The sequence below is a fragment of the Sinohyriopsis cumingii genome, chromosome 14 (assembly GCF_028554795.1).
Source record: "Sinohyriopsis cumingii isolate HCF-2022 chromosome 14, ASM2855479v2, whole genome shotgun sequence".
Lineage (NCBI taxonomy): Eukaryota > Metazoa > Mollusca > Bivalvia > Unionida > Unionidae > Sinohyriopsis > Sinohyriopsis cumingii.
In genome coordinates, this window is record NC_142974.1 from 35,149,925 (window position 1) to 35,175,513 (window position 25,589).

Sequence of the window (25,589 nt, forward strand, 5' to 3'; positions counted from 1 at the left end):
GCAAATCAATCCGTTACGACACCATAAGACGTACACTATCAATGTAAATCAATACGTTATGACACCATAAGACGTACGCTATCAATGCAAATCAATCCGTTACGACACCATAAGACGTACACTATCAATGCAAATCAATCCGTTACGACACCATAAGACGTACACTATCAATGTAAATCAGTACGTTATGACACCATAAGACGTACGCTATCAATGACACAAAATAAAAATGTACGCCGTCGATACAAATTACTTCGTTATGACTCCATATGATGTAAGTCTTTGGGTATATCGTTCAGAATTTAATTATAATTCTTGACAGCAGACATTCTTCCTCAGGTTGAATTTCTTTGTCATCAGCACTAGTTCTGTCTATATATATACATTACGATTTCTACCTAGATAAAATTTCGTATTCGGCAAGTGTCTGTATGTCTGTCTGTATGTCTGTCTGTCTGTCCGTCGCTCTCTCTCTCTCGATCGATCGATCGATATATTGATCAAAATAAGGAATATACTTGTTGACAAATACGTTTATTTCCCCTTACGACAACTATTAATATGCTGTTAAGTGCATAGGTAAAATCGCCCCTTCTTGAGCATTCTTGAAGAGTGCCTGAAAATATAGCATTACATTTGCATTGGTTTCGACAAGATTCTGAACAAAGGGAAATATAGTTTTTACAAGTTAAATTAAATAGCATAGGACATTAACGTTATCAGTGTTCCATTATTGTTGGAGTTATCATTGTGGTTGAAATGACGCTAAAATAAAAAAAACTACTCTTTACCTTAGGAGCAATTAATACTTTTATTTAATTACTTATATTGACCAAGAATCGTTATAAATACAGAACATAAACAATATATATCGCTACATTAAGATATTCTTCTTGCCGAAAATGAGAATGGTCTATATGCCACAATCGTTTTATTTCTTTTTCTGTTATTTTAATACAGATATCGATCGTTCTTTTCCTGCCGATAAATTACGGAGAAGAAGAATTAGATCAATAACTACCTACCCAAACTCCTACCACCCACGACCACCATCGATATATATATATATATATATATATATATATATATATATATATATATATATATATATATATATATATATAAAATAAACAACACTAACACGTAGAATGTGTGACCGGTTTCGCTTTAATGCTTCATCAGACTGAATTCAAACTGAATTCAATATCACTTCTTACGTCATTACGTCATTAGTTCGTTATGCACACCATATCTTTTATTATATAAATTGAGTTCTGATAACCTATTTAAGATTTGTAAAGATTATATCAATATATATTTTTATTTTTTTTATTTTTATTGTGTTAAATTTTTATATTTTATTTTTTATTTATTAATTTTCTATATCTTGAATAAGTGTCCATTATACATAATAAAAATATTGATAAAACTGTTTATCTCCCTTTATTAATAAATTATATATATATATATATATATATATATATATATATATATATATATATATATATATATATATATATATATATATGTATATATATATATATATATATATATATATATATATATATATATATATATATATATATATATATATATATATATATATATACTCGAAGAAAGACGGAAGTAATCCTAACGACCTCTTGAAAAGAGTGTATCCAACAACTGATGGAGAATAATATTAGGGAAGAAAGTTCTTGACAATGAAGTGTTTAACAAACAGAAAAAGACGGAGACAGACAAATGTCTGTACGTAAAATATACCAAAGAAACAACGAAAGTCATATACGCTGGAGTATTTACCTAAAGTTTGTGACTTCATTTTCCACTCCATGTAAATCACGAGTAAAATGGAGACGGGCCACACGATAGAAAAGACACACGCAGAAAAGCAGACATGAAACAAAATCAGCAGCATATGAGAATACCAACTGAGTCTACCGTACCGATTGCCTATTCCGTGTGATGGCAGGAACAGGTGCCCCTTGTGACATTGTTGATCTCACGTATCACACAGCGCCACACGGGCCGAAAATCCGAGCATGTGTGGATACCATCGACACAATCGGAATTCTGCGAGCATCCTGAAAAATATAGAACGTATCCATTTCATTGGGACATCGTGTGAGGTTAAGAAAGTATTATTTGGTTTTAAATTTACTCCAACAGTAGTTCTTAAAATGATGTTTGGGGGCATGACCACCACCCCCAATCATTTGATCACACCATGTTCACAAGATCCCAACCAAACCTCTTACTAAAATCCTGGATCTGAAGATATTGTCACACGCCTGAGTTATAAACCCAACGTATAAGATCACCTCAAAATCGAGCGATCAAAGCGCATACTACCTGACTTGGGCTTGAAATTGATCTTTCCTCTATTTCTAATGACGTTAAGACAACGTTTGTTCTCAACTAATGGTATTTTACAGCCAAATACAACAAATGATAATAGTATTATAACCAAACCAGGAACCACATTTTCACAAAACTCTAACTATACAGTTGTATCGTTTTTCATACTCCACAGCAGTATGAGTTATAAATACACAAATCGAAACTGTTCAATTCTACGTACAATCAAAACATGACTCGTACAATTAAAACATGGCTCAAGCAACCGATACAGAGAAAAATATTCGCTTGACACAGTGAATAACGGATATATTTCATTGAGTAGGTGAAATATACTTGAGATGAAATATATGAGAGAGATAGAGAAAGAGATCAACACATATCCACCAAACAAAACGTAGAATGCTATCACATATCTAATAGAAAGATAATTGAGAACATTACAGACTTTTTAAATACGAATAGAAAACAGTATCATACACCTTACACATTTAACTTGTACTTTACAAAGATTCAAGTCCGGGTCCGCGGGTTACGGCACGCATCGCATGGTCTGCACGGACCAACCCTTATATCCATCCATTCATTTATCGATCCATCTATCCATGCCTTTATGGCGGTAAGTGCTTATTATTATTATTATTATTATTACTAGCCGTCGCAAACACACGCACACACACACACACACACACACATATATATATATATATATATATATATATATATATATATATATATATATATATATATATATATATATATATATATATATATATATATATATTCATTCATTCTTTGGCGACTCAGTCTCGAAAGTCCTTGCAAACAGCGCCCTTGGGGTGTTGTCTGTCTCTGGGTGTTGGCATCGTCTGCTGTGGCTGTGACAGTTCCTATTGCAGTTGGTGCAGACATACTGGGAAGTCTGAGTTACTGTGGTTGCTGCCGCGTTCTTCTTTCTCTCACGTTTCTCTGCCGCAAACTGGCCTGTCCTCGCATCAGCAACTAATATGCCCATGCTTGCTGTCAGTTTCCAGGTGCCTCGGTCCTCGGCCAGCACTTCCCAGCCATCGGGTGAAATGTCACATGCCTTCAGGTCCCTCTTGCACATATCCTTGAAACGGAGTGAGGAGCGGCCGACCCTTCTCGTGCCAGTGGCCAACTGTCCATATAGGATGTTCTTTGGCAGCCTCCCATCCTCCATGCGTCGGACGTGTCCCAGCCATCAAAGGCGGCGTTTGCTCACCAGGGAGTACATGCTGGCCGTACTTACACGCTGCAGGATCTCGTTGTGTGGGGCGCGGTCTTGCCAGCTGATTTTCAGGATGCGTTTTAGGCACCGTATATGGAAGGAGTTGAGCCGGCGCTATTGCCTCATGTAGGTACTCCAGATCTCACTTCCATATAGAAGGGCGACCGCAGTGAGTGTAATCATCAGAGGGATCTCGCTCCTGAGCAACGTTGGTAAAGTGTACGCCCGCATCATACTCAACAGGCTGCAGTTGCTCACGGACAGTGTGAACCCTGAATCCCAGTGCGGATTCAGAGCAGGCAGGTCGACGACATACATGATCTTCTCCCTACGACAACTCCAAGAGAAGAGCAGAGAGCAAGGTCAACCACTCTACATGATGATGATGTTCATCGACCTCACCAAGGCCTTTGACTTGGTCAGCAGGAAGGGCCTTTTTGAACTTCTCACTAAGATCGGCCTTTGACTTGGTCAGCAGGAAGGGCCTTTTTGAACTTCTCACTAAGATCGGTTGCCCCCCCCCCCCCCGAACCCCCCTCCTCAGCACGACAATCACTTTCCATGCAGATATGAAGGGAACAGTCCTGTATGATGGATCCTTTTGAACCTCCTTCCCAATTAACAGCGACGTAAAGCAGGGCTGCGTGCTGGCGCCAACCCTTTTCGGGATCTTCCTCTCCCTGTATATATATATATATATATATATATATATATATATATATATATATATATATATATATATAAATTTAATTTATATTTGATTTAATTTAAATGTTTGTTTGTTAGTTTAAAAATTTTTTTCATTATTCCATTATATGTCAGAGTAATGTAAATTCTTTTAACTGGAATTTAACATTTTCCAGAAATTAGTTTGACCTGATTGGGTTTCTTCTTCATAAACACCTAAAAATAGAACTTTGTATCCTTATGTTGACCTAGTTCCTGACCTTGATACAGAATTTGTAGCAGTTGGTTTAAACAACTTATATTTATTTAAGTCATTCTTAATTTGCGATTTGAAGAGTGAAATCGAGGATGTCCTGTGAGTACGTGATATAAAGCTTCTACCTTTTTTATGGAAAGTGATCACGTGACCCTCAAACGGGCAATTTGTTTTGCGCAGTAGCTAGGTTTAGTACAGATGTTTTGAGAAATAATCTCAGATGGGCTTTTAAACACTCATATATCAAGGTGTTTATTTTTCTGTTGTGACCCATTGGAGTTACATTTTAATTTTTCTTCAAATTAGTTGGCTTCTAAGAGATTAATTCTTTTTCACTATGAATATTGAAGGGCTCATACAGAATTCTTGGACAAAGACATTTATTGAAATTTTATTCGGAATTCAAATACAGGAATAGTATTGTTTGTGGATTGACAAAGACATGTTGACACATCAGTGCTATACTGGCTACAGTATACATCATCGTCTTCCATTTCGGATTTTCGTCGGGACTCGAACTCAAATTCATTAGAACATTTTATTACAAGGACTTCTAATGTTGTTTTCTTGGATTATTTTCTGATTATTTTTGGATTTGATTCTTGAAACCGTTAACAAAAATTTCTTTATGCTTTGTTTTTCTATGGAAAAAATGGATTTGTTTAATTTTACAAAGCATGTTGTCTTCACTCTTTTCTTCCTATTGTTTACGAGAGCCTAAACACGTAACTATATATATATATATATATATATATATATATATATATATATATATATATACACACACACACACACGCACAGAGACAGAGACATAGAGTGAACACGACTTTATGCATCCTACACATTAATCAGGGCGTTAGCCGTTTGTTTTCTGCTGTATATATTGGCACATAAAATAAAAGTATTAACATAAGTCTACTTTCAATTTCAAAGCCTTACAGCACATAAAGAAAGCCACTTAATTATGTGCATTTTGGGATTTGAACTTTGTTCGGCTTCATGCGTAGCTTTTATACTTACCACATAGACAAGGAAATCCTCATATCTTTGCACAGTTTGTTGGGTGATAATATTGCCAAGTCTCTTCGAGGGCAGTGAAGAAAATAGTTCTGGTTTTCCACTCCAGTATGTTATGTATATCCATCTATATTAAGGGTGTTAATCTTTATGATTACAGATTGTAAGGGTCATTGGACTCTTTTTCTGGCTCTGAACTTGAGTTTAAGTTTTTCTTATAAGGGATGTTTACCTGATAATTAGCTATTCCAGTCTTAAATATCAGTCGTAGTGGAGTAATTTAATTGTGTTCAATCATGAATTTATTTCAATTATTAATTGAAATTGTAAATTGCTCATAAACTTCACGATTACGTCACTATTTTTGGACATGGTGTGGATCCATATAAAGACATTTTTGGCCATCTCACTGTAAAACATCAAGACTATTATCATATCAATCTAGTCCAGACTATTGACACATCATTACAATAGATTGGATTTCATTCGGACCACCATTAGAATTCATTTGGAATACTCGATACTTTTGGTAAAAATTTTCAGAACTATTTAGAATTCCATTCACCATGTTGTTAGTTAATATTAATTTTTTCACTTCGTATTTTAGGGAAATAAAACATTGTGCAGGTTTATAACATTTGTTGGTTTTCACTCTTTTGCATTACTTACTTTAAGAACACAGAGTCGTAACAAGTGAAATATCCAAGTTATTTCTCTTTGAAAATCCAGCATGACCTAGCATAAAACAAGCAGAATTATTTCCAATTCATATTACTAAAACCTGTACATAAACATATCTCAACAATTCGTTTTATTCAGGAGTTTGAGAGTGAATATTTTAAGAAACTAATCCATGATACCATAAATTCTCGTAAAATATGTTTCACAATGAAGGCTGTTTGTACCTAACAATTCGCTTGTTTACTCAATCTGTGGGATGTTCCCAAGACCGATTCATCACATTCAAACTAGTCGATAAACGAATACGTAAATATAAATAGCACACTGAGGTGAACGTCATGTTCGAATCAATTAATTTCATTGTTTTTCCTTGTCACATACATCTTCCAGAATGCATGAAAATACGAAACCTTCTTCTTTGTATATAACCATACGTACATACATACATACATATATATCCATCCATCCACCTTTCTATCCATACAAGCACACACGCACGCACACACACACACACACACACACACACACACACACACATACATACATACATACATACATACATACTAGGGGCCCCAGGTTGACGGATCACTATAGTCTCTCCTCTGCCCGCGTAGGTTCGAGTCTAGGGCTCGGCCTATGTGGGTATGAGAGAAAAGCTGCAAGTAGCTTGAAGTGGGTCGGTGGTTCGTAACAGGATTTTCCGGTTTCTTCCTCCACCAGTTATACACAAATGTAGCTAATAATTTAATCCACTCTGTAATATAATGGGCCTTATATGGTCCTTGTATCCCAAGAAAAAGTGACCGCCTAACTGAGAGAAGAATGAAACCAGTAGACAATATTTTCAGCATGATACAAGATAATCTTGGACCACCCTTCCCGACACAAAATCAAGAACAACAACAACAAAATATGAAGTTGCAGGATAGGCAAGAAAATATGCTATTTGTCCTGTTTGGTACATAATAACCTTGCATTAACTTTGAACCATCAGAACGAATACCTAGATCATTCAGTGAAAAAATAATCTACCAATCGAGAGAGTTTATCAAAGAAATATGTACAATACTAACCTAGAACTATACCATTCTGGGCACACGTGCATAGTCCATGATCGCAAAGCACGTGCCAGCCACTACCGCAATGGACAACGTGAAGATCACATTCTGTGGCGGAAAGGCAGGCTCGGCTATAAGCTGTACCAGGAAAATGGTAAAGTATATATGATGCATATTTGTTGACTTTTCTTAATGATTATATGTTGTATGCAATTGTGTTTAGTACTTTACCTTGTCCAAAATCAAGTTCATTGTGTATCTGATCAGGGATATTTATTTTATAAACAATATAATATATCGCTAATATTCTCATCTAGTGTGTATTAAAAATCCAGATCCTAATCAGTGGAGGTAAATATGTTTCTTGGGGTCTGGGTCTAGGACATCAGGTTTCCATTATTGTCTGTAAATACATCAATAATATTCTTGGACATAAACATTAATTTGGAGTTATAATGAATTTATACAAGAACATGTTTGGATTATATTATTGTGATACAATAAAAGGCTCTTAGAGCATCGCCACAATCCATGCCACTGGCACATTAGCGTATTCGAGATTACAGGCACAAATATATATTCAGTACTGAAACCTATGTGGAAAACCTTTGGAATTCAGTAGTAACTTTACACAAAATTTGTTCGTGTAGTCAAACATTTAGGACTATTTATTATTAAATTCACAATACGGAAAGTTATTTTTAGATTTTCACTTTGTATTATAGGAAAATGAATCATTTGTTGAGTTTTACAAAACTTGTTGTTTTTTTTTTTTATCTTTTGTGCTACCTTGTTTAAGACAGTATCTTTATAACAATATAATATCGGCGATATCGCCGATATTAGTAGATAACTGTGGTTATTAACCTACTCGATGACATGGTCTCAGTTTTTCTCACGAGGAAATGAAACTCACTGAAATTGGTAAGAAATAGTTCTTGAATGTCATTAAAATGCAATAATAGAACCAAGATAAAATAAAAATACCTGCCCACTAGGGAATACACCAGCAGCAACACAAATTGTTTCATCACAACAAATGAAACTAAAGCTAGACTCAAAATAAATGTTCACTTGTAAGTGGTTTTGATGGAAATTTGGTCATTACTGGGTCACGTTTTATCACATACGTGCTTCTTACACTGATAAGCGGATCGTATCTGTCGAAGTTGCAGAGTAGGATCGTCTTGCGTTCTTGAAGGTTCATATAAACAACATCTTAGGTTACATATATCACGCATCATCATCATCGCAATCATCATCATCATCATCATTGTCAATATGAGTCGCTAAAATTGTTATGAATAAGATTGTCGCTTAATTATCTTACTTCCATTGGCAAGTGACACAATGTTTATAATGCTGCCTATTAATACCCATAATGAGTTACAGTAACACAATGCTTCTTCATTCCATTCAATAACACACCACACTGAGTCGCAGTAACATATCATTTTAAATCGATTAACCGATACTCTTGTCTGAGTCTCATCATCTTATACGACACACTGTGTCGCATCCAAAGTACTCCACACTGAATCTTATCCACATTACTCCAAACTGAGTGGCATCCACTGTACCCCACATGTAGCTGTATCCACAGTACTCCACATGTAGTTGTATCCACAGTACTCCACAATGAGTAAACAGATGCTTGTGCAATACAATATCTATATTAGTTAGTTATCATTGTTACTTCAAAACAAGAATAGAAGCAAGAAAAAACAAATACTTACCCACTAGGGAACAAACCAGGAGCAACACAAATGACTTCATTACAAGTAAGGAATATAACTAAAACTGAATTGAAGATTCAGTTGCAGGTGGATTTTATAGAAATATAGTCACGACTGAGACAAGTTTTGTCACAAACGTGCTTGATACACTGATGTACCGATCTTATCTTTCGACTTGTCAGAATGGAGTCGATTTGCTGGAATGTCTCGCGTTCATGAACGAACACATAGACAACCATATACGTCACATCTGTCATACATCATCATCATCATTATCTTCTTCTTCGTCGTCGTCAAAAGGAGCCATTAAAATTGTTATAAATTAGGTTGACTTTTAATTCCCTTACTTTAAGTGGCAAGTGGCGCATTTTTAACACCTTCATCGAATGCCTCACACTGGTTTAATGTGATACAACGCATTTAACTACCCACACTGAGTTCCAGTAACACAATATTTATAAATATCCCACACTGAGTTGCAATGACACAATATTTATAAATATCCCACACCGAGTCGCTGTGACACAACGCATTAAGCTATCCCATACAGTGACACGGCATTCATTCTTTTATGAAAAGTTTGCCGCAACTTTTACGATGAGGATTTGGTTCGTAAAGTCTAAGTCACTCTGTTTCCAAAACCCGACAGAAGGAGAGAGAGAGAAAAGAAAGGAGGGAAGTTCAATCCTCTTGAAAGAGGTGTCACTTGATGATGTTGTAAATACAGCTACGTCTTTGGGAAATCTTGGCATGCGAGAATACTCGGGGTCGAGCCGTAAAGACAAAAGTCTGTTTGAGCTTCTGGCCAGCAAAACTTTATTGAAATACTCAACATATAAACTTACATTTCAATATCAACTACAACAAACTCAATTTGCTGATATAAGAAATACATATAAAACTACGATATTCTTTCACTTACCAACATCATACTTGTATAATATCTGCCGTTTAGAATATAATACAGATATTTAAATATCAAATAAATTCACGATAACAATAGAATCTAAAATTCAATATTTCAGACTAATACCGTAATTGAAATATATTTTACTGAATTTATTCTAAAAAGTCAACATATTAAACTCTATTATTTAAAGAGTATTTTATTTCTAAATTAACTATTACTGAGTATGAAGTTGGTAGCGAACGTTGCTTTTACTATAATCAATAATATAATTATAAGTAAATATAAGTTCTTCAAACAATTAAACTTTCCGATACATTATATTAAAGAATAGCAAGAAAATATTAAAATAATTTAATGTTTAAACATACTGATGTAAGGTTAACATCTTAACACTAAAAATTCTTATAACACTAAAAATTCTTATACTATGAAAAATTGTACATAGATCATAATCCTACCTGTAAAGACAAAAGTCTGTTTGAGCTTCTGGCCAGCAAAACTGGTGTCAGCCCGTGGCTGGGCTTTATATACCACTCTCTTAAGACAACGCCAAATATGGCGCGCTCCTAGCTCTTTGCGATGGCCAGAACCCCAAGTGAAACTTCGTAGTCTTTTACAGATTATCGTCTAGATCTATGTACTTCATTAGACAATTATACAACGTCAGCGCGATTAGTAATAGCTTATGATTTTTTTAGGTTTCCGCAATGCGGTACTTTACATGTAGTTTTTTTGTGTGCCGACTTTAGGATACAAGGGAAATGTATGTATAGACGGTTCGTACTTGATCATAAGGGCGCAATCTGTATTAAGTAGTATATAATTGTAATACCGAAATAAATGGATTCAATCTCAATATATTTTAATAGAAATTTACTTTCAATATAATTTATCAACTTACTTTTAATACCATTTAGAGAAAATTTCAATCTTGTTACTTGTACTAAAAAATTCTATCCTAATAATTCTATCCACTATTACTTAGATGCTCTTGAATATCGCTTTATATTGGTAAGAAACGAGTTAATCACGAGTTAATCACTTTTGTTACAGTAAATTAAGATGTAATATGAACGTATAATGTATAAAACACCATCAATTCAAACATATGAATCTTTCAAATGAGGGTAAAAACTAGACTCGGATGTAATTAAAGTTTATATACCAATTTTTGAACTGACAACAAAAACTGAGAACCAGTTTTAAATCTTATATGAAAAATATAAGGAAAAGGTATCTGGTTGGCTGACAGTAGACATTCATTACCACGCTCAGAATTTTGTAATCTCCAGGCCAGTTTTAACGTTCGAAAAGTTTCCTCATCCTCATAAAGAGTCGTTTTTGTCTTCCTTTTTCTTCTTTTTTCTTTTCGTTTTTCTCGTTTTCTTTCTTTGTTTGTTTTTCTGTATTTCTTTCTTTTTTTGTCAAGTGCCTCGCTTGATCAAGGGGTGTCTGTCGTTAACTTTTGTTTCATAATGTTTTTGGAAGATAATTTGAATCTTGTGGCATAGTATTGACGAATGTGTATCATGATACATTTGACACAAATCGCACGCGATTAAAAAACAGATGACAACTTTTAAATAGTGTCTTCTGTCTTGATTAACGCGCATGCTCAGTATAAAAGGTTGGTTGTAATGTAAAGTTACTAATCAAAGCATTTTTACAAACAAATATAATTAGGAATAAAGACAGTAAACTCACACAGTGATTATCGAAGTGTCTAATTGAAGCTTGGTGTATTGCTGCAGTATCTTTGCATACATCCTCTTATATGATTTAACTCGCTGCATAGCTTTCATTTAGATGTTTGTAGAAGCAGATTTGTAGATCGTCGAGCTGGATAGTTTTGAACACAATGATCAGTTTTGATTCCCCAGTCTGGGAGGGATCTATATCGATAAATCCGATCATATAGCCTTCTCGCCATCACGAGCGATGATCTCGTCAGATTTGAATGTGTAAGCTGCACTTTTAATGATCCATATATTTTGGAATTCATATGCATAATTAAGCTATGACATTTTTCTGCATCGCGCACCTTATATTGCGGAGTCGATTAATTTCGGAAGGTATTTCTTCAGCCATTCGTATTTAAATGTATCTGAGATCCGCGTGAGAAGGCACAACTGATCGACCAAAGGGGCAATATATTTTGTCAGTGCAATACTGAAGTGCCGTCTCCAATCGGTGCAGGCGGTGCAAGCGGAATTTTTATTGTGATTGCCTTTGGGCTGACCACTTTGTTTTGATGGGAGATTTTCTCCGAAAATGGGAATTGAAGGGTCAAGCAGTTGGTCAGTGAGCAGATATGCATTCTTTCTGTGCACGAGTATTTAATCTGATTACATCGAATAAACAATTTAATTGTATTTCATGTAACATCAAGACACTGACATACAAATTCAAGCCAACTTGTTCCAATTACTACACCAATTAACCTTTAAAGGATAGAAGCCTGTAAACTGGCATGAGTTGACATTTGATTAATGACAAACTACAACTGTATATATGAGATGGAGACTGACACGTATCTTTAACCTGATCGCTCTTAAAGCTATTAAGGAGAATATTCATTGTGTTCTGTATTCTTAATAACAACAAAAACAAAATGTTAAATGCACAATATCCAGAGATATTCCTTCGTTTCCATTTCATTTGCTTTCCCTGTCATTCCATCGCATGTAGTTAATATTAGTCCGTCAAACATGACAGGACGGCTCAGGTAGCCTAAGTAGTTAGAGCGTCCGCCTCGGATGCGAGTGTTCGCAGTTTGGAACCTCGGCCGCGTCATACCGGAGACATAAAAATGGTACTAGCAGCTGACTCACTACACGTTGAACATTAACAGGTTAGTGTTAGGACTGGTCGGCGTGGTGTCAATATAATGTGACTGGGTGGGACATGATGCCATGTGTCTGCCGCATGATGCCCGAATGCTCGACATCACTTTAACTGCCACAATGCAGACATCGAAGCGATATGACTAAAAATGTTTTTAAAGATACGTTAAAAAAAACCCAAACCAAACCAAACTTGACATGTACTGTTATCATCTTTCTTTCTTTAGTAGTAACCATGTATAAAAAAACAAAACAAAATACAAAACAACGGGTACTTTAATTAAACTAAGCATTATAAATATATAATATAGCTGTTATTTATTCCTAAATGATACATTTTTTAATTTTTTTTTTAATGACGAGAACACCTGTTCTTGAAAGCTGTTTCCGCTATTGTATGAGAAGGAACTTCCAGCTATGCAACAGTTAAGTTCAAGAGAAGTAAATCCAAGATTTGTGCAGTTTACGAACTGACTATGTACGATGCATGAATTACTGTATAATTTATACATTTAGAACATGTTTTGCCTTCAGCTCTGTCAGGTTAACCTCAAAGGTGAACGCTAGTTGCATGTTTAAATTTCTTATTTCATGGTAATTAAGTGAATGCACTGTATATGTTTATGGGGTGGGCATCTTCAAAGATTGTAAGTTACAATCCATTTGTCAAATCCCTGGCGGTAATTAATCGATGCTCCAGTTATCGATTACTTCCACCAGTTCTCAGATATACGAGACACTCTACTCGGAAGTTAGTTACCGGACGTTTGGGCAATGCCATCTTTTCGCAACTAGCCTCACATCTACACATGATTTAAATTGTTTCAAGTATTCGCACATTCAATAATCAGATGACTGTGATTGACCCAAGTTTAAATTTTCTATTTTAGATCGTCCAGCAGTATCTAATACTTTTGCCAAGACGAGTTAAATGACCTTGCAGATTTACATTCATATGGGCAGACTTCGCAACAGTATCTTAGCTTTTTACGAAAGCTTGTGGATAAAAATGTGCTACCGTGTGGAGGTGTAAACTGTGCATTGTACTTTACATGTTGTACATTTTGCCGTAAACTGATTACAAGGGACATCATACAAGTGGTCAGATAAATATGTTCGACACACATTAGCTTGTACAGTATGCAAAGTTACAGTGCCAACACTCTTGTACAATATTGCTCAGTTACATTACCAAATCCGTTTACTTTGTACAGTATGCTTAGTTAGAATGCCAACACTCATTAATGTGTACAATATCCAGTTACATTACCAACACATATTAATTTGCACAATATGCACAGATGCACAGTTACATAACGAGCACTCGTAACTTTGAACAATATGCACAGTTACATTACCAAAACTTAAATCTAATTATAGAGTTTCATTACCAATTGTGATCAAGAAGCACCTTCACGTCTCATAATGAGGAAAACGTATACACAGCCAGGCACACACACACACACACACACACACACTACTAAGTGTTGTATGATTCATTGCTCACTGAAATAAGACATTCCTATTAAAACATCTGTAACCATTTTAATAACCAAGTACCATGCACCTAACATCTGTTCTGAGTTGTGCCCTATCAGTTATACACTGCACATTATATTATGTTGCTGTTTACGCATTGAAGAGCTCCAAATGTTAGGGGTCATTCAAAGTTAAACGGCCACCTTTTAAAAGAAATGTAGGCATTTACACACAGAAATAACGTAGTTTAGGTATGTTGCATGAAATTTAATGCTTAATGCAAAATGAATAAGAATGCTAGTGCTTTTCCGCCTAAATGAATATTATGACGAATGGGCGCAGTACTCGGCACAACGAGTTCTTTTTACTACCTTTGACCTTAAGCAAACGGACGTCAATGGTATCTACTATCGGGGACATGTCAACTAGTTTACGACCATTAAATAGACTACTCACCGACATCTTCCAATTCTGCCACTTATTTATGTTTCGAACTGTTGTCTTTTATTTTCCAAAGCAAACAATGAAGGAAATACAGCAGAGCCGTCAAGCTTTGTTTTGGTCATTCCATGGAATCACAAGTGAATTTTGTACTTTTGGCGATACAGATTTTGAAGCGCGCTCATTGACAAATTTTTTTTTACTTTTAGATCAAGTATGAGAATCGGAAATTAGCTTGATATTAGATGATGTTTGCAACGTCTGTACTCAGCCTGAGAATGTGTGTGCATTCTGCCCACCGCCGTCCACCTCCGCCCCAATGACTGTCCGTGGTCTAATTTTTATTATAATTATATATGCATTTGTTTATAAACTTTTGATGCCATCTTTAATATTTTAGTTTTGTTTGCAGTATGTAGGTGATATTTTCCTAATCTCCTCTGTGAAGTAGTATTTTATGCTTAAATTTTCTTTTCTATTTTCAAACACAATTTTTGACTAGTTGAAATCATTTCTTACAAGAATCATCTTATGCCGTTATCCATGGTAATTTATCAATATCATATGTAATTTTTATTCATGACTGTGAATTGTACTGATCAACTATAATGAAGATATTAAATAGCTAATTTTGTAAACGGGTAGACAATTATATTTTAAGATACTATGAGTGTAGATTGCGCAGGATCTATCAATAGATGTTCACATAGGTGTTTATGATCAATAATAATAATAATAATAATAAATACCTGCTGTCAAGTTTGGTGTAATTAGTTACTGGCTGGTGGGGTCAGGTGGGTTCTAATTAATAATTAGGTCATTATTGGATGGATTGGGTCAGGTGGTTTCATTTACCATGTGGGATATTTGCCAAATGTCACGTAGCTAGCAGGGGCAAACTACATTTTCACCCCTCAGCTCAGCTGGCCAATTTCTTCTTTCTTCATTCTTATAGCTTATAGTCTTACTGTAACACCGGTCTAGAGATGTATTTAATGTTGTGTTTAGTATAGTCATCCTGTAACATCGGCCTAAAGATTTTCTTTAATGTTGTGTTTAGTACAGTCTTGCTGTAACATCGGTCTACAGATGGCCTTAATGTTGTGTTCAGTATAGTCTTGCTGTAACACCGGTCTAGAGATGTATTTAATGTTGTGTTTAGTATAGTCTTCCTGTAACATCGGCCTAAAGATTTTCTTTAATGTTGTGTTTAGTATAGTCTTGCTGTAACATCAGCCTACATATTTTCTTTAATGTTGTGTTTAGTATAGTCTTGCTGTAACATCGGTCTACAGATGGATTTAATGTTGTGTTCAGTATAGTCCTACTGTAACATCGGCCTACAGATGGATTTAATGTTGTGTTCAGTATAGTCTTACGGTAACATCGGTCTAAAGATGGATTTAATGTTGTGTTCAGTATAGTCCTACTGTAACATCGGCATACAGATGGATTTAATGTTGTGTTCAGTATAGTCTTACGGTAACATCGGTCTAAAGATGGATTTAATGTTGTGTTCAGTATAGTCCTACTGTAACATCGGCCTACAGATGGATTTAATGTTGTGTTCAGTATAGTTTTACTGTAACATCGGCTTACAGATGGATTTAATGTTGTGTTCAGTATAGTCTTACCGTAACGTCTGTCTACAGATGTATTTAATGTTGTGTTTAGTATAGTCTTACCGTAACTTCGGTCTACAGATGTATGTAATGTTGTGTTTAGTACAGTCTTACTGTAACATCAGTCTACAGATGGCCTTAATGTTGTGTTCAGTATAGCCTTCCTGTAACGTCGGTCTGCAGATGTATTTAATGTTGTGTTTAGTATAGTCTTACCGTAACTTCGGTCTCAGATGTATTTAATGTTGTGTTTAGTACAGTCTTACTGTAACATCAGTCTACAGTTGGATTTAATGTTGTGTTTAGTAGTCTTTTTGTAACATCAGTCTACAGAAATTAAAACTAAAATTAAGTTTAGAACAATGACAAACTACAACAGTCGTTTATCGCCTGCTCTAAAAATAATCAAGAACGAGCCATCAGATGTTTGAAAATAATTGGTAGCATCAAGTGAATCGGTAATCTTGTTTAGCTTGACACCAAGCAGATTTGCTGCTGTTTTCTTTGAACTATATTCTACAATACACGTATCCGTTATGTATATGCGTAGCGTCCTAATCCTGTTATCAGGAAAGTTGTTAAAGTTCGGTATCCTTGTTTTAAACAATGCACCAGACGAAATACTTTTATAATAATTTGTCGAAATATCTTATACAGACTGTGCAAATATTAAATATCTCTTGTTCTAGTTTGTCATTAATCTAAACTTAATTTTGTTAAAAATTTCTGATCGTTCTTTTTTCAGCAGTATGCTATTATGGGGCTGAGATTTGCTAGATACCAAACAAGTTAGCATTTTGTTCTACTGAGCAATAATTTTTTTTTGTTTTTATAATTGTTTTTACGTGCAACGAATACGATCTTTTTAAAGTGACTAGGGGTTGCTGGTAGCACACCAAAAAATCAATATACAAATGTTTGTAGACGGAAACAAAGGTTGATGGATGGAAATGTATGGAAATGTGCTCATAGACTCATAATAACATACTACTATATCCGATTTAATTACATTTGTTTTAATATCTATTTATTTCAATTTAATTCTTTGTCAGTTTTAGTTTTTTTTATATATTTTTCATTACATACTGTTGTAATTTATTAACTAGAGATGATACTTTTTCCAGAAAATAAATTGACCTTGACTGTTCGTTTTGTAACCAACCAGGTGTTGATCTAGATCATGAACTTGATTGAAAATGAGTAGCAACCACGTAAATAAGTTCTATTTTTATTTTAAAATGATTGGTTGTTGTCGAGGTCATGATGTGACTACGTGTTTAAAGTGTAAACATTATTTATTTCTTAGAGTAGAATGATTGGTTTTCGTCAGGGCCACACTGGGTGTACGTGATCTTTAACAAGTACCTATTTTCTACGAGGTTCTGGAGCATGATCAATTGACCCCCTTTTGCGTTTTAGAAGACGATATAACCTTTGTTTTGGAGAGTTATTCACAGTAGAAGTTGGGCTGTTACACTGGAAGTTGAATGTTGTGTTGTTTGGAGTTATTTCAAATTACTTTGATTGGAATTATTTAAAAATATTTGGATTGAAAAGGACTGATTTTGTTCTCTTGGAAAATGCGTGTGCTCATGTGAAATTATTGAACAAGGACAATGTTTATAAAAAACGTATTTGGATTTCTAAAACCGGAGTGACAATTCTTGTTTCTAAAAGGAACTGTAGACTTCAACACTACAGGTTACAGCAGAGTTCATCGACTTTTATCTTGGATTCTTCGTCGGGACTCGAACTTGAAATTAGTAGAACATTTTGTTATTAGGACTAATGAAATATTATTCTTGGATTATCTTTGAATTTGATTGTGACGTTTGCACGTATTGGGGTGGGGTTCTTCCAATATAATTTAATTAAATTAAATTGAAAGTTCCACCCTGGCTCGTTAGGTTAGAAAGTTAAATTAGTGACGAGGTAGGTTTACAGCTCTGAGCCCCCAGTCAGCAATGCCGACGGTTAAATTATAGAGAACACGAAGATGAAATTCAGTCAATAACAATTTAATAAATTCGATAAATTAAAACGATAACTTCCAATCACTCGTCTTTCCCTCGACCAAGTGACAGCCTAATTAATCCCGTGATTTACAGTGTGAGTTCGATTTTCCCCCGTCCTTGCATTTACTCATCTATTTCTTTACCGCTGATTCCTTCCTTCTTTCCGTTCCTCTAACTCCTCCTTTGTCTCCGTTTCCCTCTCTACTATCTCCTCCTCCAATTTCGCTCCCAGACTTCAACTTGTCCTGACTTCTCTCCTTTCTTCTCTTTCCTCCGTTTCTACTATCTCCTCCAATTCGCTCCTAGACTTCAACTTGTCCTGAGTTCTCTCCTTTCTTCTCTTTTCCTCCGTCTCTCTATCTGAGACTACGGGACCAAACTGTAACTGATCTGTCCCTCAAAGCTTCCTGTGAAAAACCACAAGGCGTTAACATATGTTTTATCGAATCTCACCTCACACTATATCGACAATTAATCATCAGATAAGCTATCGCTGTTTCGGTCACGCATGCATACACATCGAAATTCCCACACTGCTTGCAGGGTAAACAATGGCGTAATAACACGGTATCAGCGAATTGTTATACAGACATCAATACATTGCATCACGTCAGTATATACACATATATATTTAATCTCATCGTACTACAATCTGACAACAATCAGACGCATGTCTGTACATTACACAAATATTCAACAATGGCAAAATCTATAATCATATGAACACATGTGTTAGTCTGCTATAAAATACCCACATAGCGGATTACAATATTAACTCTTACGACGGCTAGCAAGCTATATAATTCTTTACAAATATCAACTAATTTCTTCAGAATATGCAAACATATTAACAAAACAAAGTAATTCTTCGTACTACAATTCTAGTAATAATAAAATATACATACGACCTACAATTAAAAATGCAGTCGTATTCCACAAAGACCGAACAAATATCCCACTGACCTTATTTGAAGCTCTCTGCTTAGAATTTCCTGTTCTAAGATTTTTCCCCCAATAACGAATGACTATTCGGAGTTACGCTAACCTCTCCTCTGGGTAATTTCTCTCAGCGAACTAATTCTGGCCAGAAGACGCGGAGATGTCATTCTACCCAAATCAAGGTCTCTCCCCTATCTCGATTCTGATTGGGTGGCGCTGTGACCCTGTCCAATCGTCTTAGCGGCCAGTTCAACCTGTCTGTTTGCAGGGAAAAGAAGTTAAGACACTCCCACTTCTTCAGGCAACTTCTATTGATTTTGGACAACATTTCCACACCTAGGTGATAATTGGCTATCTGTGGCTTCGCAACTCCTATGTCCGGCTCTCCACTTCTAACTACGGCAATCTTACGTAACAGATTAGTGCTAGCCTTCGGCAATGTTTAACATCAAACAATGGCTTGTCAGAATTACCTTGATTATACATGTTTCAAACTGGGGCTACTCTGGGTCGGGGTAATCATGACATTGATTCTATAACACCGTAAGTTCATATTTTATCATTTTTACATAATTTTTCCAGGGAAATAAATTATTGTATTTTTCAAAGCTTGTTGTTTTCATTCTTTTTTTTATTACTATTTATTCGAGCCTAAACACGTGACATAAGAGGCATCATGCCGCTGACATGTAGCATCATGTCCGACCCAGTTACATTATCCTGACAAATGTAACTTTTGTCATAAAAGGAATTTGTTAAGAACAAAGACTCCCCTCAAATATATTTGCAAGTGTTTTTATATCCATGGATTTCAGTTTGCAATAATAAATACAGCCCGAGGAAGTGATTATCAATTCATACATTAAAAACCTTTTAAATCACGATTTTGCACATATATGGGAGTAAATCAACTATTACAATATTTCCCTTTCATATTCTTAGCATTCCTGGGCTTTGTGGTTTTGGAAGATTTTTCGATCCCAAGCAATATATTTTGTAGTCGCATAGTGTCCCCTTGTACTACTGTTTCAAATGTACTAGGTTTTTACTTAGTGATTTGTGTGGGTGATTTGGATCTTTAAGGTAGCTTTAACAATTTTTCATTCATATCGCTACAATGTCTGCAGTGTGGCAGTTTATAGTGATATCAAGTACTGGGGCTTCATGTAGCAGACATGTAGCATGATGTCCCACCCAGTAACATTATCCTGACACCAGGCCGACCAGTCCTAACAATATAATCTAAATGCTGAGCGCCAAGCGAGGCAGCTGTTAGTACCATTTTTGTAAATCTTTGGTATCACTCAGCAAGGATCGAACCCATGACCTTCCGCATCCGAGGCGGACGCCCTAACCAATAGGCCACCTGAGCGGGTTTTACTTACAGTCAACCTTTCAGTAAAACAAACAATTCCTGAGCTTTGAAAGTCTTTGATAACTAGATTAAATATCCAATAGTACGTATTTTGGAGCAACATCACGTGTTGAAATTAGGTTGTTATTATCCCGATTTAATATTTCAAACCATCAGTATTTCACTATGTTGTTTATATGTTCATAACTTTTATTATTTTGCAGTGACAAGTATTTGGGGCCCTTAAACATTAAAATCCCAAAAGAATAGTACCCATAATACATCGTAATATTGTGATTTATGTGATAAACCATATATATATATATATATATATATATATATATAACTCATAGATTCCGTTTATGTTTTCAACCTCAAATAGTCAGTTCACCAACCCACCCATAAACATGGTCACATTTTAGACTGGATTCTTCATAGACCTGATGATAACATTCTGTGGTCCTCCCTGGTATCTCATGACCTTGCATCAGATCACCTCTGCATTATATGCCATCTTGACGTATCAGTTCCTAACCCTCCACCTTTATCTGCTACTAAGAGAAACCTCCGTATGATAAATAGAATTAAACTAATGCACGACATCCAAGCTAACCTAACAACTTGCTTACCTCCTACAGCAGAACAACTTGATAACTGTCTGCGTTCATTACTTGACAAACATGCCCCAGCTACCAAGTGCTTGAGTATCAATTCAAAAGTGTTCTCCATGGGATAGCAGTGTTAGGGACCAGCTTCGCACTGCTAAAAGAGACCGCCGTAAAGCTGAGAGGCTTTGGCTTTCCACCAGACTCACTATTTATAAGCAAATCTATGAAGCCGCTAAGAAGAATGTCACACATATAGTCCATGCAGCGAAATCAGCCCACTACAGTACTAAGATCATGGAAAGTTCCAGCTGCAAAGAGGTCTTCGAGATTACTAACAAGCTAATGTCAAAGAACAAATGTGCACCACTTCCAACTACCTTCTCTCCCGTCGACCTTCCGGACATGTTTGCAAATTTATTCCATGACAAAGTACAAACCATTAGAGATAAGCTTGACACCACAATTTCAATTGACTCGTCGTCACCATACATTTGAGATACAGAATTTGCGCGACAACCATTAGCAGCATTTGAACCTGTCTGTATGGATTTTGTACGTACACTCCTGATGAAGAGTGCACCAAAGACATGTGAACTTGATCCAATTCCAACATCACTGCTGCTTGAAAGCTTAGATCCAGTATTGCCTTCACTAACTGATGTTATTAATACCTCTCTCTCATATGGGGAATTTCCCATCATTTTTCAAAACTGCCATTGTAAAGCCTCTGCTGAAGAAACCAACACTAGACCATAACGATTTAATGAACTACCGCCCAGTTTCTAATCTCCCATTCATATAAAAAATGTTAGAAAAGGTTGTTCTATCCCAGCTTGTATCTCATCTAAATTTAAACAGTCTGTTTAGCAATGTACAATCTGCATATCGCCCTTGCCACAGTACTGAAACTACTCTTCTAAAGGTAGTTAATGACATTCTCTCTGCGTTGGATAGCGGAAAGATTACAGTCCTCACCCTCCTTGATTTGTCTGCAGCATTTGACACAATTGACCATGATATATTAATTCACCGTCTCCAGCATGTATTTGGCATTCATGATACAGCCTTACTGTGGTTCAAGTCCTACTTGGTCAACAGGACACAAATTGTGTCTGCAAATGGAATACACTCCAGCCCAGTTGATCTATGTTGTGGTGTTCCTTAGGGATCTGTTCTTGGACCTGTGCTCTTCATTCTGTACACTCAGTCGCTCTCAAGTGTCATGGATCATCATCCAGTGTCTCACCAATTGTACGCTGACGACACCCAAATATACAAATCTAGCCACCCATCTGAAGTTGATGCTACCATCCAAGGTGTAGAGAGGTGCATTTCTGATGTGAAATCACGGATGACATGTAACAAGCTGCAGACGAATGATGATAAAACTGAGGCCATTCTGATCACAGCAAAAAGACTTTTTCATTCACATCCATTACCTCAAACAATAAATATAAGCAACGCCAACATTAAATTCACACAATCAGTACGAAACCTAGGTGTTACTCTGGACAGTACTCTCACATTGCACCAATATGTCATGAACATATGCAAGGCTGCATATCTTGAGCTGAGATGCATCAGCTCAATTCGCAAATATCTTTCAGTTGATGCCACTAAAACACTTGTGTGTTCATTAGTACTTTCAAGACTGGACTATTGTAACTCATTTCTGCCTGGTTCATCTCAATATCTACTCCAGAAACTTCAAAAAGTTCAAAACACAGCTGTTCGGATCATACTTAGAGTACCACGATCAGAGCACACCTCCCCGCTGCTCTGTCCCCTACACTGGCTATCCATTCGATCCAGAATCAAACACAAAATTTGTTCTCTGTGCTACGTTTCAATGTCGGACTCTAGTCCAACATACCTATCTGACCTCACTCATGTGTACACACCAGCAAGATACTTACGCTCCTCTTCTGACAATCGTATACTCATTATTCCCACTATGAAAAGAAAGTCATATGGACAGTGTTCTTTTGCATACCAGGGCCCATCAACGTGTAATGAATTGCCCACTGAACTTAGACACAAAGACACAGTGATCACATTCAAGAGGGCTCTCAAAACTCACTTATTTCGACTGCAAGAACAAACTTAAAGACCTAATAATGTTTCCTACCTGAAATATTCTCAGTATGCTTTATTTTTTAATGTTTTTCTAATTTCATGGTGTTTGTTTTTGTAATAATATTTTTATATGTTTTTTTATCTCATAGGTGTTGTCTAATGTTGTAAAGCGCTTTGAGCTTCTAAAGATTAAGCGCTATACAAAGACTCCATTATTATTATTATTATTATTATATATATATATATATATATATATATATATATATATATATATATATATATATATATATATATATATATATATATATATCTGTGTGCGTGTGCTTGTGTGTGTGTGTATTCTGTAGCAAGTGATGTGCTTCTAACGTGCCTGTTACTCGTCAATGTCGTCACTTAAAAAAAGAGCGAATCACATCAAGGCACTTGCATATCCACTGGAGAACACATTGCGGATACCTAACCATGTACTGAGTTCATGTTTCGTCTTTACTTGGTTCTGCTAGCATTTTCCTCTTTTGTTATATGTCTAGCCCATACCCCTTCTATGTTCTTTTTACCGACAATACAAAGGACCCTCATAAACAAATTTAAAAAGCAACATTACGCGCAACAGCACACCGCCTTTTACAAAATTTGCCGGCCAACATCCATGTGAAAAGAAAACGTTTTACCTTTACGTGGGTTTGCTGGGAATAACATCACGATTCGTTCAAACTGTGTTACAAACGTACTTGATGAACTGATAAGCTGGTCTTATCTTTCTAATTTTGTAAGTGGGATCGTTTGCTATGTAATTTCTTGAGTTCCTGAACATCCATACTATATTAAAGGATGTTCATGCTGCCAAATCTGTCAGTCATCCGAACACCTTCATAGTAACGAATATGGTATGTTATCCCCCTCCTAAAACTCTACGCCCTAATCTAAGAAATACACAGTTTAAAACAAACCACTATCCATTACCCATCCCCAGAAGAAGAACACAATTTGTAATAAAACGAAGATATTTAAAAATATAGGCCATAAACATCCTCGAAAATATCTATATGAAAAACACGTTCACAAATAAATTAAATAAATGAAATTATATAAGTCTAAAAAAATAGCAACTGTCCACGCTTCATTCACATATAGCAAAGGAAACTGGGCATAAGTTAAGGAATTATCAAAAAATGTTGAGGTCCACACACTCTACACCTCTACACCTATAGTATAATTGCTAAAAGGGTCAATAAAAATAACAGATAAAGTCATATTAAGACCAAGGAACTATCACGTCTCCCTAAGAAACGTACCATTTTACACGTCAGTTCATCACGTCTCCCTAAGAAACGTACCATTTTACACGTCTCCCTAAGAAACGTACCATTTTACACGTCAGTTCATCACGTCTCTCTAAGAAACGTACCATTTTACACGTCTCCCTAAGAAACGTACCATTTTACACGTCTCCCTAAGAAACGTACCATTTTACACGTCAGTTTAGACACTAAATTCAGTAGAAACAAATACAACTGACGAAGGCGGATTTTGATAGAAAACCACGAGCCTCAGAACCAAAAAGCCAAGCAGCAGCAGAGAGACTGAGCACCAACTATTCGTTCCAACAGAACCCTCTATCGAAAACACTCTTGATAGAAAGTCTTTATTTCACAAAATAAACCCTCTATTCAGAAAACTATGATAAATAACTCTTCTCTGCTGACCAAAGAAGTTATTTCAATGAAAAATAACTGACTATAAAAATACTTCTTGACGATCGGCGAGTGGTCGACGAAACACTTGGGGGCTCAGTCTCTCTGCTGCTAGCGATGTAAATATTCTAGGATTTCTATACCGTGTCCGAGGATCATGTAAATTTATCGTCACAAATCCGTGTGGTTTTGCCTGAGCACGACTAAAGAAATTTCTGAATTTATTTATGTCCATGTTACCGCTACACCAAGTTCGATGAATATTTTGTAGCGTGTGTGCGTCAACGCCGTTAAATACCGCAAGAATGTTACAGTTATCTCTGATCACTTTTGGTATTTGTGTATAACGTTGAGTTACATAAATCACATCGGTGTTTTTGTGCCTGCCGCGGGAAAATATCCAGGCAGGGTTTGATTGTTTGTCCAACATGATATCATCGTACAGGACTAAATTATTAATACTCCCATCAATATCATCGATACTCGGTGCTTCATTGATATCGGTTATAAAATCAATAACATCTTCGTGAAAATCACTTTGATTTTCCATTATCGATTTTGCACTT

The 25,589-nt window shown here is 35.8% G+C and overlaps 1 long non-coding RNA gene across 1 annotated transcript; it reads right to left on the reverse strand.

Moving 5' to 3' along the window:
- Positions 1–517: 517 nt before the first annotated feature.
- On the reverse strand, positions 518–9,238 carry LOC149783563 (uncharacterized). Its single transcript, XR_016414033.1, has 4 exons — positions 9,043–9,238; positions 7,322–7,444; positions 1,947–2,084; positions 518–616 (listed from the first exon to the last, which is right to left on the reverse strand). It is a non-coding gene; the product is annotated as an uncharacterized LOC149783563 (long non-coding RNA).
- Positions 9,239–25,589: the final 16,351 nt, after the last annotated feature.